This window comes from Trachypithecus francoisi, unplaced genomic scaffold, assembly GCF_009764315.1.
Source record: "Trachypithecus francoisi isolate TF-2019V2 unplaced genomic scaffold, Tfra_2.0 Lachesis_group8, whole genome shotgun sequence".
Lineage (NCBI taxonomy): Eukaryota > Metazoa > Chordata > Mammalia > Primates > Cercopithecidae > Trachypithecus > Trachypithecus francoisi.
The window spans coordinates 15,639,457-15,650,273 of NW_022681473.1; positions in this window are offsets into that span (position 1 = coordinate 15,639,457).

A 10,817-nucleotide genomic window follows, 5' to 3' on the forward strand; every position below is an offset into this window, starting at 1 on the left:
AGATGTTAGAATCAAAAGAGATTCTGAAAACAGACACATTTATAGATCAAGAGCATTGAGATGAATACATAAATAAAGGCAAATTGGTTCTTCCATGGGGTGAGGGGAAGTAAGTCAATGAAGCCTCTGTAATAACTTAGAGACAGTGAAAGGCAGACATGAAAGGATATGCTGTATGTAGACAAAATTGTTTTCCTCCCAAATCGATAACCACTCTATCAGGTATTTAGGTATCTTTCCAGGTTAGTTTCTAACATGCAAACATAAATATATTGTAGGAGTTTTTTATTTTGTTGTTGTTGTTTGTTTTTCTGAGATGGACTCTTGCTCTGTCGCCAGGCTGGAGTGCAGTGGGGCAATCTCGCCTCACTGCAACCTCTACCTCCTGGGTCCCAGTTCAAGCAATTCTCCTGCCTCAGCCTCCTGAGTAGCTGGGATTACAGGCGCGTGCCACCACACCCAGCTAATTTTTGTATTTTTGGTAGAGATGGGGGTTTCACCATGTTGGCCAGGCTGGTCTTGAACTCCTGAACTCATGATCTGCCCGCCTTGGCCTCCCAAAGTGCTGAGATTACAAGCGTGAGCCACCGCACCTGGCCTTGCTTAGTTTTTTAAACAAGGTCCTGCTCTGTCACCCAGGCTGGAGTACAGTGACACGATTACGGCAGACTGCAGCCTCGACCTGCCAGGATCAAGTGATCCTCTCACCTCAGCCTCTCAAATAGCTGGGATTATAGCTGGGATTATAGGCCACTATACCTGGCTAATTAAAAAAATTTTTTTAGAGACAGGGTCTCACTGTGTAGCCTAGGCTGGTCTGGAACTCCTGGTCTCAAGCAATCCTCGTACCTCGACCTCTCAAAGTGCTGGGATTATAGGTACGACCCATTGTGCCCAGCCTATGCTGTTATCTTTGAACACACAGGTATGGTGCCATGCCATCTACAGTGTCTGAAAAGCCTCCCTCCCCCCCCAATTTATTAATATATTTCTTGACTTTTTTTAGAAAGTCTCTAAGATTCTCTCCAACTCTGTAATTGAGCCTCCTCCAGTCCAGACAGAGCTGTGAAAAAAGATGTTTGTAGCCAGGCATGGTGGCCTGCATTTGTAGTCCCAGTTATCCTGGAGGCTAAGGTAGGAAGATTGCTTGAGGTCAAGAGTTCAAGGCTGTAGGGTGCTCTGGTTATGCCTGTGTGCCTGTGAATAGCTGCTGCACGCCAACCTGGGCAACACAGTGAGACCCCACCTCAAAAAAAAAAAAAGTTTGTCTCATTCAGAAGTGGTAGATGACAATAATTCTCCCCCATGAAGTACCTGAGAGAGACCTGAGCAGCAACCAGCCACTGCCACACCTTCTAGGACAGGTGCACAACTGTGCCTGCAAAGGCCACAGATGTCGTGGAGCAGAAGAAACCCTGACCCTAAGGAAAGGAAAGAATCAGAGGTAGGAGGTAAACAAGTGAAAAGAGACTCCAGAACACCTGTTACCTTACAAGGCCAAATGGCAAAAAAAAAAAAAAAAAAAAGAAAAAAGAAAAAAGAAAAAACAGGTGATGCTGGCTAGGCCAGAAAAAACAGGAGGTGATGAAGGCTGTAGCACACAGGGGTATGCATTCCTGGTGTAGAGTGGCAGCCCTGCTAAGCTCCAGCCAAGGACTGCCCTGAGAGAATGTTGGCCCTGTATTGCTAAGAGCCTCATGGTTTTCTTTTCTTTTATTTTTTTTGAGACAGAATTTTGATCTGTCCTCCAGGATGGTGTGCAGTGGCACAATCATGGCTCACTGCAGCCTCCAACTCCTGGGCTCAAGCAATCCTCCTACCTCAGCCTCCCAAGTAGCTAGAAATATAGGCATGTGCCTCCATGCCTGGCTAATTTTTTTTTTTTTAGTTTTATAGAGACAGGTCTCCCTATATTACCCAGGCAGATCTCAAACTCCTAGCCTCAAGTCATCTTCCCGCCTTGGCCTCCCAAAGCACTGGGAATATAGATTGGCATGAACCACCACGCCTGGACTTAATTTTTCAAGAGAAACCAGAAATAAATATTTTACTTTCTTTTAAAAAACGTTTTTCTTTTTAGGATAGCAAAGAAATAGACATTTTAATGCAAACATTTTTTGGGTTAAAAAGAGAATCTTTATATTTAATTGAAATGTTATCTTTTTTTTTTTTTGAGACAGAGTCTCACTGTCTCGCTCAACACGATTTCTGCTCACTGCAACCTCCGCCTCCTAGGCTTAAACAACTCTCCTGCCTCAGCCTCCCGAGTAGTTGGAATTACAGTCATGTGCCACTATTGCCTGGCTAACTTTTGTATTTTTAGTACAGACAGGGTTTCACCATGTTGGTCAGGCTCCTGCCTCAGCCTCCCAAGTAGCTGGGACTACAGGCGCCTGCCACCTTGCCCGGCTAGTTTTTTGTATTTTTTTTTTTTAGTAGAGACGGGGTTTCACCATGTTAGCCAGGATGGTCTCGATCTCCTGACCTCGTGATCCGCCCGTCTCAGCCTCCCAAAGTGCTGGGATTACAGTCTTGAGCCACTGCGCCCGGCCTGATGATCTTTTCACACGTTTAAGAACAATTCATATGTTCTTTTCATTGAATTATCTTTTACATGCTTTGTTTTCTTTTTTTTTTTTTTTTTTTGAGATGGAGTCTTGCTTTCTTGTCCAGGCTGGAGTGCAGTGGCTTGATCTCAGCTCAATGCAACCTCTGCCCCCTGGGTTCAAGCAATTCTCCTGCCTCAGCCTCCCAAGTAGCTGGGACTACAAGCATGTGCTACCACACCCGGCTAATTTTTGTATTTTTAGTAGAGATAGAGTTTCACCATGTTGACCAGGCTGGTCTTGAACTCCTGACCTCAGGTGATCTGCCCACCTCGGCCTCCCAAAGTGCTGGGATTACAGGCATGAGCCAACACACCTGGCCCTTCTTCTTCTTCTTTTTTTTTTTTTTTTTTGAGACAGAGTCTCGCTCTGTCTCCAGGCTGGAGTGCAGTGGTATGATTTCGGCTCACTGCGACCTCTGCCTTCCGGGTTCAAGCAATTCCCCTGCCTCAGTTTCCTGAGTAGGTGGGACTATAGGCATGCACCACCACACCCAGTTAACTTTTGTATTTTTAGTAGAGATGGGGTTTTACCATGTTGGCCAGGCTGGTCTCAAACTCCTGACCTCAGATGATCCCCCCACCTTGGCCTCCCAAGAGCTGTTGATATTTTTATTCATTTGTAGGTGCTCTTTACATATTAGGGAGATTAATCCTTTGCTGCTTGGAATAAGTTTCCTAGATTGGTACTTCGGTTGCTTTTTTATTATTATTATTATGATTTTTTGAGATATGGTTTCACTTTGCACTGAGGCTAGAGTTAGATGGCATAATCATGGCTCACTGCAGTCTCAACCTCCCAGGCTCAAGCAATCTTCCCATGTCAGCCTCCAGAATAGTTAGGACTACAGGCATGCACCACTGCTCATGGCTAATTTTTTTTTTTTTTTGAGATGGAGTCTCACTCTGTTGCCAAGACTGGAATGCAGAGGCATGATCTCGGCTCACTGCAACCTTTGCCTCCTGGGTTCAAGCAAGTCTCGTGCCTCAGCCTCTTGAGTAGCTGGGATTACAGGCATGTTACAGGCATGTGCCAGCACGCCCGGCTAATTTTTGTATTTTTAGTAGCGACGGGGTTTCACCGTGTGGCCCAGGCTGGTCTTGAACTCCTAACCTCAAGAGATCCACCCACCTCGCCCTCCCAAAGTGCTGGGATTACAAGCATGAGCCACCATACCTGACCAGTTCCCTCATTTCTAAAAATGTTGCATTGATGGGGTTCAGGATATGCTACTCTAATATGACCAGAATATGTCATCCCAAAATACGCTTCTATCACTAGAAACTCTCATGAAGGCAAAAAGCAGGGACTCAAATCTGCATAACAAATCTTACCCTTGTTTATGGTGTTTTTCCTGGCCACCTCACTTTTCTTCTTTGCTTCAGCAGGCAAGGGTATTTAGGGCACCTCTTGGAGATTTACTCATTTCCCTCAGTATCTCCCATGTATCCATAAAGTGTATATGTTAACAAACTTGTTTTTCTCTTAATCTGTCTTTTGTTACAGGGGTCTGCCCCAACTAAGAACGATGAAGGGTAGTGAAGAAGGTATTTTTGTTCCCCTATGACATCATATTTTAAAACATGTATAAGCCACAAAAAGCCTGCAAAATCAAACTTGTTTCTGAGCCAACAGTTTGCCACCTGTACTTGCTAGTAGTCATAGGAAAATGGATTGGAAAACCAAGGTAGGGAGGCTATAAATTGCATGGGCCAGACTCATGCAGCTGTGACCATGGCGCTCACCATATCCTGGTTCAGGACAAGGGGATGCTTCCTGAATACCAACTGTCCCTTATGGCAATCCAGCAGTGAGGTGGAACCCCGCTGCTCCCACCAAATGGCCCAGTTTGGAAGAATTCATGGATGAGACTGAGGCTGAGCCTGTTGAGAAGAACCTGTGGAGCAGTAAGTAGACCAGGACTGTTTCCCTGAGTTCTAATCCGTGGCCTGGGGCAAGGCATTTCCCCTATCTGGGTTCTTATCCCACCCGGTGGGATGTGGTGGGGAGTGGTTATATAACACTGCAGTTGACCCTTGAACATGAGCTCGAACTGCGCAGGTCCAATTACAGGTAGATTTCGTTCTGCCTCTGCCACTCCTGAGACTGCAAGACCAACCCCTCCTCTTCCTCCTCCTCCTGAGCCTTGTCAGCATGAAGACAACAAACATGGAAAAACATTATGATGATCCACTTCCACTTCATGAATAGTAAATATATTTCCTCTTCCCTACGATTTCCTTAATAACATTTTCTTTTCTCCAGCTTACTTTAAGAACGCAGTATATAATCTCTGTAACATACAAAATATATGTCAATCAACTTTATGTTCTCAGTAAGGCTTCTGTTCAACAGTAGACTATTAGTAGTTAAGTTCTGGGGGTGTGAAAAGTTATCTGTGGATTTTCAACTGAGCACGGGGGTCAATGCCCCTAACCCCCGCATTATTCAAGCATCAAGTGTAGATGATCTCAAAGTTCCCTTCCGGTTCTGAGATTAAGGGGGGCTAATTTTAATGACCTGGGACAGCCACATTTTAGAACACTTCTATCACTGGATATTTTCTGCTTAAGGAAAACAACTTATACGTGCACATCACTTTCCTGGAATCAAAGTCTTCCAGGTAAAACCACATGAAGTAGACAGGGCAGAGATTCTCACCGCCCCCCCCCCTTTTTTTTTTTTGAGACAGAGTTTTACTCTTGTTGCCCAAGTGTGAGTGAAATGGCGCAATATTGGCTCGCTGCAACCTCCACCGCCTGGGTTCAAGCGATTCTCCTGCCTCAGCCTCCCAAGTAACTAGGACTACAGGTACATGCTCCCATACCAGGCTCATGTTTTTGTATTTTTAGTAGAAACAGGGTTTCACTATGTTGGCCAGGCTGGTCTCAAACTCTTGCCCTCAGATGATCTGCCTGCCTTGGCCTCCCAAAGTGCTGGGATTACAGGTGTGAGCCACCATGCCTGGCCTTCTCATCCTCATTTTTAACATGAAAAACTTAAGGCCCAGACAGACGTGGCAGTTAATAAGCACAAAGTCAGTAGTTCCGGGTTTAAGTTCCAGCTTAGAGAGTGAACAGCTGTGTGACCTTGGGCCAGTAGTCACCTAACCTCCGTTTCTTTACCTATAAAATGGAGACAAGGCTGGGTACAGTGGCTCATGCCTATAATCCCAGCACTTTGGGAGGCCAAGGCAGGAGGATCAATCAAGTCCAGGGGTTTGAGATCAGCCTGAGCAACACGGTGAAACTCTGTCTCTACAAAAATACAAAAATTAGCCAGGCATGGTGGTACATGCCTGTAGTCCCAGCTACTTGGGGGACTGAGCTGGAAGGATCACTTAAGCCTGCGAGGTTGAGGCTGTGGAGAGTAATGATCATGTCACTGCCCTCCAGCCTGGGTGAGAGTGAGATTCTGTTTCAAAAAAAAAAAAATCTGGTAACAATAAAATAACCTATTTTTTTTTTTTTTTTTTTTGAGACGGAGTCTCGCTCTGTGGCCCAGGCTGGAGAAGCTCCGCCTCCCGGGTTCACACCATTCTCCTGCCTCAGCCTCCTGAGTAGCTGGGACTACAGGCGCCCGCTACCTTGCCCGGCTAGTTTTTTGTATTTTTTTTAGTAGAGACGGGGTTTCACCGTGTTAGCCAGGATGGTCTGGATCTCCTGACCTCGTGATCCGCCCGTCTCGGCCTCCCAAAGTGCTGGGATTACAGGCTTGAGCCACCGCGCCCGGCCTAAAATAACCTATTTTAGGAAGTTAGAGAGAAAATTAAGCAAGCATTACTGAATGGATCAATTATGATACTGCATGTCAAGCACTTAGCACAAACCTATGTTATGGACTAAATGTTTGTGTCCCTCAAAATTCACATGTTGAAGCTGTAACCTCCAGTGTGGTTGTATTTGGACATGGGGCCTCTAAAGAGTAATTCAGATTAAATAAAGTAATCAGGGTGGGGCCCTGATCGGACAGAATTCGTGTCCATGTGAGAGGAGACACTGGAGAGCTCACTTTCTCTAATACCCACATTGCCTGCACAAGCACCTGAGGAAAGGCCATGTGAGGACATAGCAAGAAGGCAGCCGTCCGTAAGCTGGGAAGAGAGCCCTCATCAGAAATCAATTCAGTTGGAATCTTAATCTTGGACTTCCAGCCTCCAGAACTGTGAGAAAATAAAACCTGTTGTTAAAGCCATTTGACCTGTGGTATTTTGTGATAGCAGCCCAAGGTGCTAATACATCCTTGCACATCCAATATACATTAGTTATTGTTGTTATCTGTTGTTACTGTTACTTCTCATGTCCAAAGTCCCACAACAAGGAAGTCAGTGAGTGGCTGAGCCCAGCTGAGGAAGCAGGTCCTTCACTCATCAGGCCACCTTCCTGCTCTTGAGGCAGGAATCCCTCTAGTCCCCTCCTGGGACTCCCTGTCTCCATGATTGCCTCTATCCATCCCTCCACCTCAACCACAAGGGCAGGGCTTATGGTACAGGAGGGGTGTGTGTGTGTGTGTGTGTGTGTGTGTGTGTGTGAGACTAACCCAGAGGAAGGGGAGCTGTGGGGTAAGCAGGAGGAGGTTCCTTCCCTGATCAAAAGAAGCAGGAAATTCTCTTCTGTCTCTGGTTCCTGGGAACTTCTTCTTCTTTTTCTTTTCTTTTATTTATTTTATTTTTTTTTTTGGAGACAGAGTTTCACTCTTGTTGCCCAGGCTGGAGTGTAATGATTCGATCTCGGCTCACTGCAACCTCTCTGCCTCCCAGGTTCAAGTGATTCTCCTGCCTCAGTCTCCCGAGTAGCTGGGATCACAGGCATGCGCCACTACACCTGGTTAATTTTGTATTTTTAGTAGAGACGGCGGTTTCTCCATGTTGGTCAGGCTGGTCTTGAACTCCCGACTTCAGGTGATCCACCTGCCTTGGCCTCCCAAACAGCTGGGATTATAGGCATGAGCCATCGCGCCCAGCCCGGGAACTTCTTTAAGCTCTAGGAAGATAGGGATTGCCGGGGTAGTTCTGAGATTAACCATCCCTAGTCCAAATAGGAACAAGCCCAAGAAATGGGCATGGAAGGAAATCAACTGATCCTTCCTGACCCAAATTCCTCCCTTGAAGATGCACTGAAGGTTCTTGGAGGCATTTGAAAACCTGAACCTCTTGCCCAGAACTCTAGAGGCATTATAAACAGATAACATACTTTCGCACCTCCAAGGTGTCTCCTAACATATACCATCTCATTTTATCCTCATAAGAGACTGGCAAGCCTTACAGTTGGCAGAGCTCAGTCTTGGAAGAGATGTACCTTATATGTGCATGTCACTTAAGAGGCCTTTCTCCCACCACCTTTTGTCATCACACAGATGGGTGTCTTTTCCTCTCAGTGGTGAAGACAAGCCAGCCTAACCCATGCCTGAGTCCCATAGAGTACCCCATACAGGGCCTTGTGTAAGTAGGTGCTCAATAAATTTTGTAGATGGATGAATAATGCCAGTGACCAGATCAGAGAGAAGTAAAACAGGGTGGCCTACTGGAGAGGATAGTGTTGCCATTGTTCTAAGGGAGCAAGCTCAGGTATCTGTTCCTACAGCCTGGTACATCCACTCCTGCGCAGGCACCTGACATCATTTTAATATTTATTATGTTATCATTATTATAACTGTCACTTATTGTCCACCGTTCAAAGTTAAAGTTCTTTGCAAATATCAAATCATTGTTCCTCACATCCACTATTATGAGTTTCATTTAACAGATGAGGAAATGGAGGTACAGACTAGTTAAGTAATTTGCCCAAGGTTATTTAGCCAAAAATAGTGGAGCTGGGATTCAAACCTGATTATTTATATCCTGCCCTTACAATTTTCTCTTTTTATCTTTTTGAGATGGAGTTTCGCTCTTGTTGCCCAGGCTGGAGTGCAATGGCGCGGTCTCGGCTCACGCCTTCCGGGTTCAAGTGATTCTCCTGCCTCAGCCTCCCCAGTAGCTGGGATTACAGGCGCCCGCCACTACGCCCGGGTAATTTTTGTATTTTTATTAGAGACGAGGTATCGCCATGTTAGCCAGGCCCGTCTCCAGCTCCTGACCTCAGGTAATCCGCCCACCTCGGCCTCCCGAAGTGCCGGGATTATAGGCGCGAGCCACCACGCCCGACCTTGGACTTAACAATTTTCAAAGTTCCTCCACTTCCCTCAGCTTAGCTTCACAATGGTCCTGGGAAGCAGACAGGAGTTTCCACGGACCACCCTAGGCCATACTGCACGTAGGAGCAGATGTGGAAGTAGAGCCCAGGTCTCCCTGGGGCTTGTTCTGACACACAAAGGTCTGCATTGTGAAAGGACATGAAAGTCACACCTGTGGGGACTTGGGACCCAGCTAAATCCATGGCTGTGAATTCATCTCGGGATGCAGCGTTCCTGTAAGAAAAGAAAAGAAAAGAAAAGGAGAGCTACGATGCGTGGACAGATGCTTTTGCTCCAGTTTCCATAGACACTGCCCCATTTGCTCCTGCTGTTCCCTCCTGTTAGAACATCTTCATCCCACGCTCTTACTCTCGCTGACTCATCATGTTTCACAATACACTTGGATTTTTCTCTCTTCCAGGAAACCTCTGCCCCTCTCTGAAGAGGGAAAAAGTGACCCTCCTCATACTCCCAGAGTACCAGGTGATTCTCTATAGCATTATCATTAAAAATCAGGGGCTGCATTCTCTCCCTCTGTCCCAGTAGTCTGGGAGCTCCTCAGGGGTGAGGACTCCCCTTTTTCATCCTGGTGTTTCCTATTGGCAATGCCTGCCACTCAGTAGTAGGTGCTTGTTGACTGAGACTATTGATCACAGACAGGTTCGAATGTCTTTGTTCCCTCATCTCTACCCCTGTTAAGGGATTATGGAGTGTCCTACTCATTTCGGGCATATAGAAGATGCTGTTAAAGTGTATTGAATTGAATGTAACAATCATTCTGCAAAATCTGAGCAGAGAAGTCATTTGGTTTCAAAATACTTAGATAAAAACATTAAGGTGGCTCACGCCTGTAATTCCAACACTTTGGGAGGCCGAGGCAGGCAAATTACTTGAAACCAGGGGCTCGAGACCCTGACTACTAAAAATACAGAAATGAGCCGGTCGTGGTGGCGCGCGCCTGTAAATCTCAGCTACTCAGGAGGCTGAGGCACGAGAACAGCTTGAACCGAGAGGCAGAGGTTGCAGTGAGCCGATATCGCCACTGAACTCCAGCCAGGGTGACAGCGAAACTGTGTCAGAAAAACAGGAAACAAAAAACCTGTGAGGTACTGAGATCACAAACTAGTGCTCAAAATATACCGATTTCCTTTCTTGTCTGGACTAAAGGAGGGTAGGGAAGGGTGAGAAGGAGGGGATCGGCCCTCCCAACAAGTCTCATCTTCCCCAGATGCGGCTCGGGGCTCAGGGGCTGCAAGTACTCTGTCTTTGCACAGAGGGGTGGGGACTCCAGCTGTGCATGGGGGCGCACACTAGGCCCATAGCTTGTAATGGACCAGATGTAAAGTAAGGGAGGCGAAGCAGACGCTCTCTTGGAAAGGAGGCGCCTGAGTCCGTCTTAGGGCTTCCCCCAGCCAACTGTTTCCCAAATTAGTATACAGTAGGCACTTGGTAAATACTAAGCCTAGTAAAGGACTGAATGATGGTAGACCGAACCCCCAAAGCAAAAGAGAAAGGGTCCAACAGCGCCTCCTTGAGGTGCTCTGCCCCAAGCCACGGGGAGAAACGTTGCAGCCCGCGCCGAACGCTGGATAGCATAAAGGATTCCCGACTGCCGGGCAGCGGTGCTCGGAGGGCACACAGGTCTACGCCGTCCCTCACGCAGTTTCGGAGAAGGAGCGCTGGGTCCATGGAGGGAAGGCGGCAGGCTCGGCGGCTCCGGAAGCTCGCTGGGGCAGGGGCTCAGGGCGGAAGTCTGATGGTGGAGGCCACCGACAACTGTCACGGAGCCGCGTCCGCACAGCGAGCATCCCTTCTTCATTCAGGGCGAGTGTGTATTTGGGGCGGCGCGCGGGGGTGCTGACCAAGACCGGAGAGCTTCCGCCGCCGCCGGCGGACCGAAGGCTAGAACCCCTATGAGCGCCCCCCAGCGCCCCTGAGCGCTCCCTGCCGGTGCACGACGCCCCCCGCGGGAGGCAGGTCTCCCCACAAAGACCGTGAGCCCTGGGTCCGAGCCCTCCGCGCAGGGACCGGGCGGTTGCC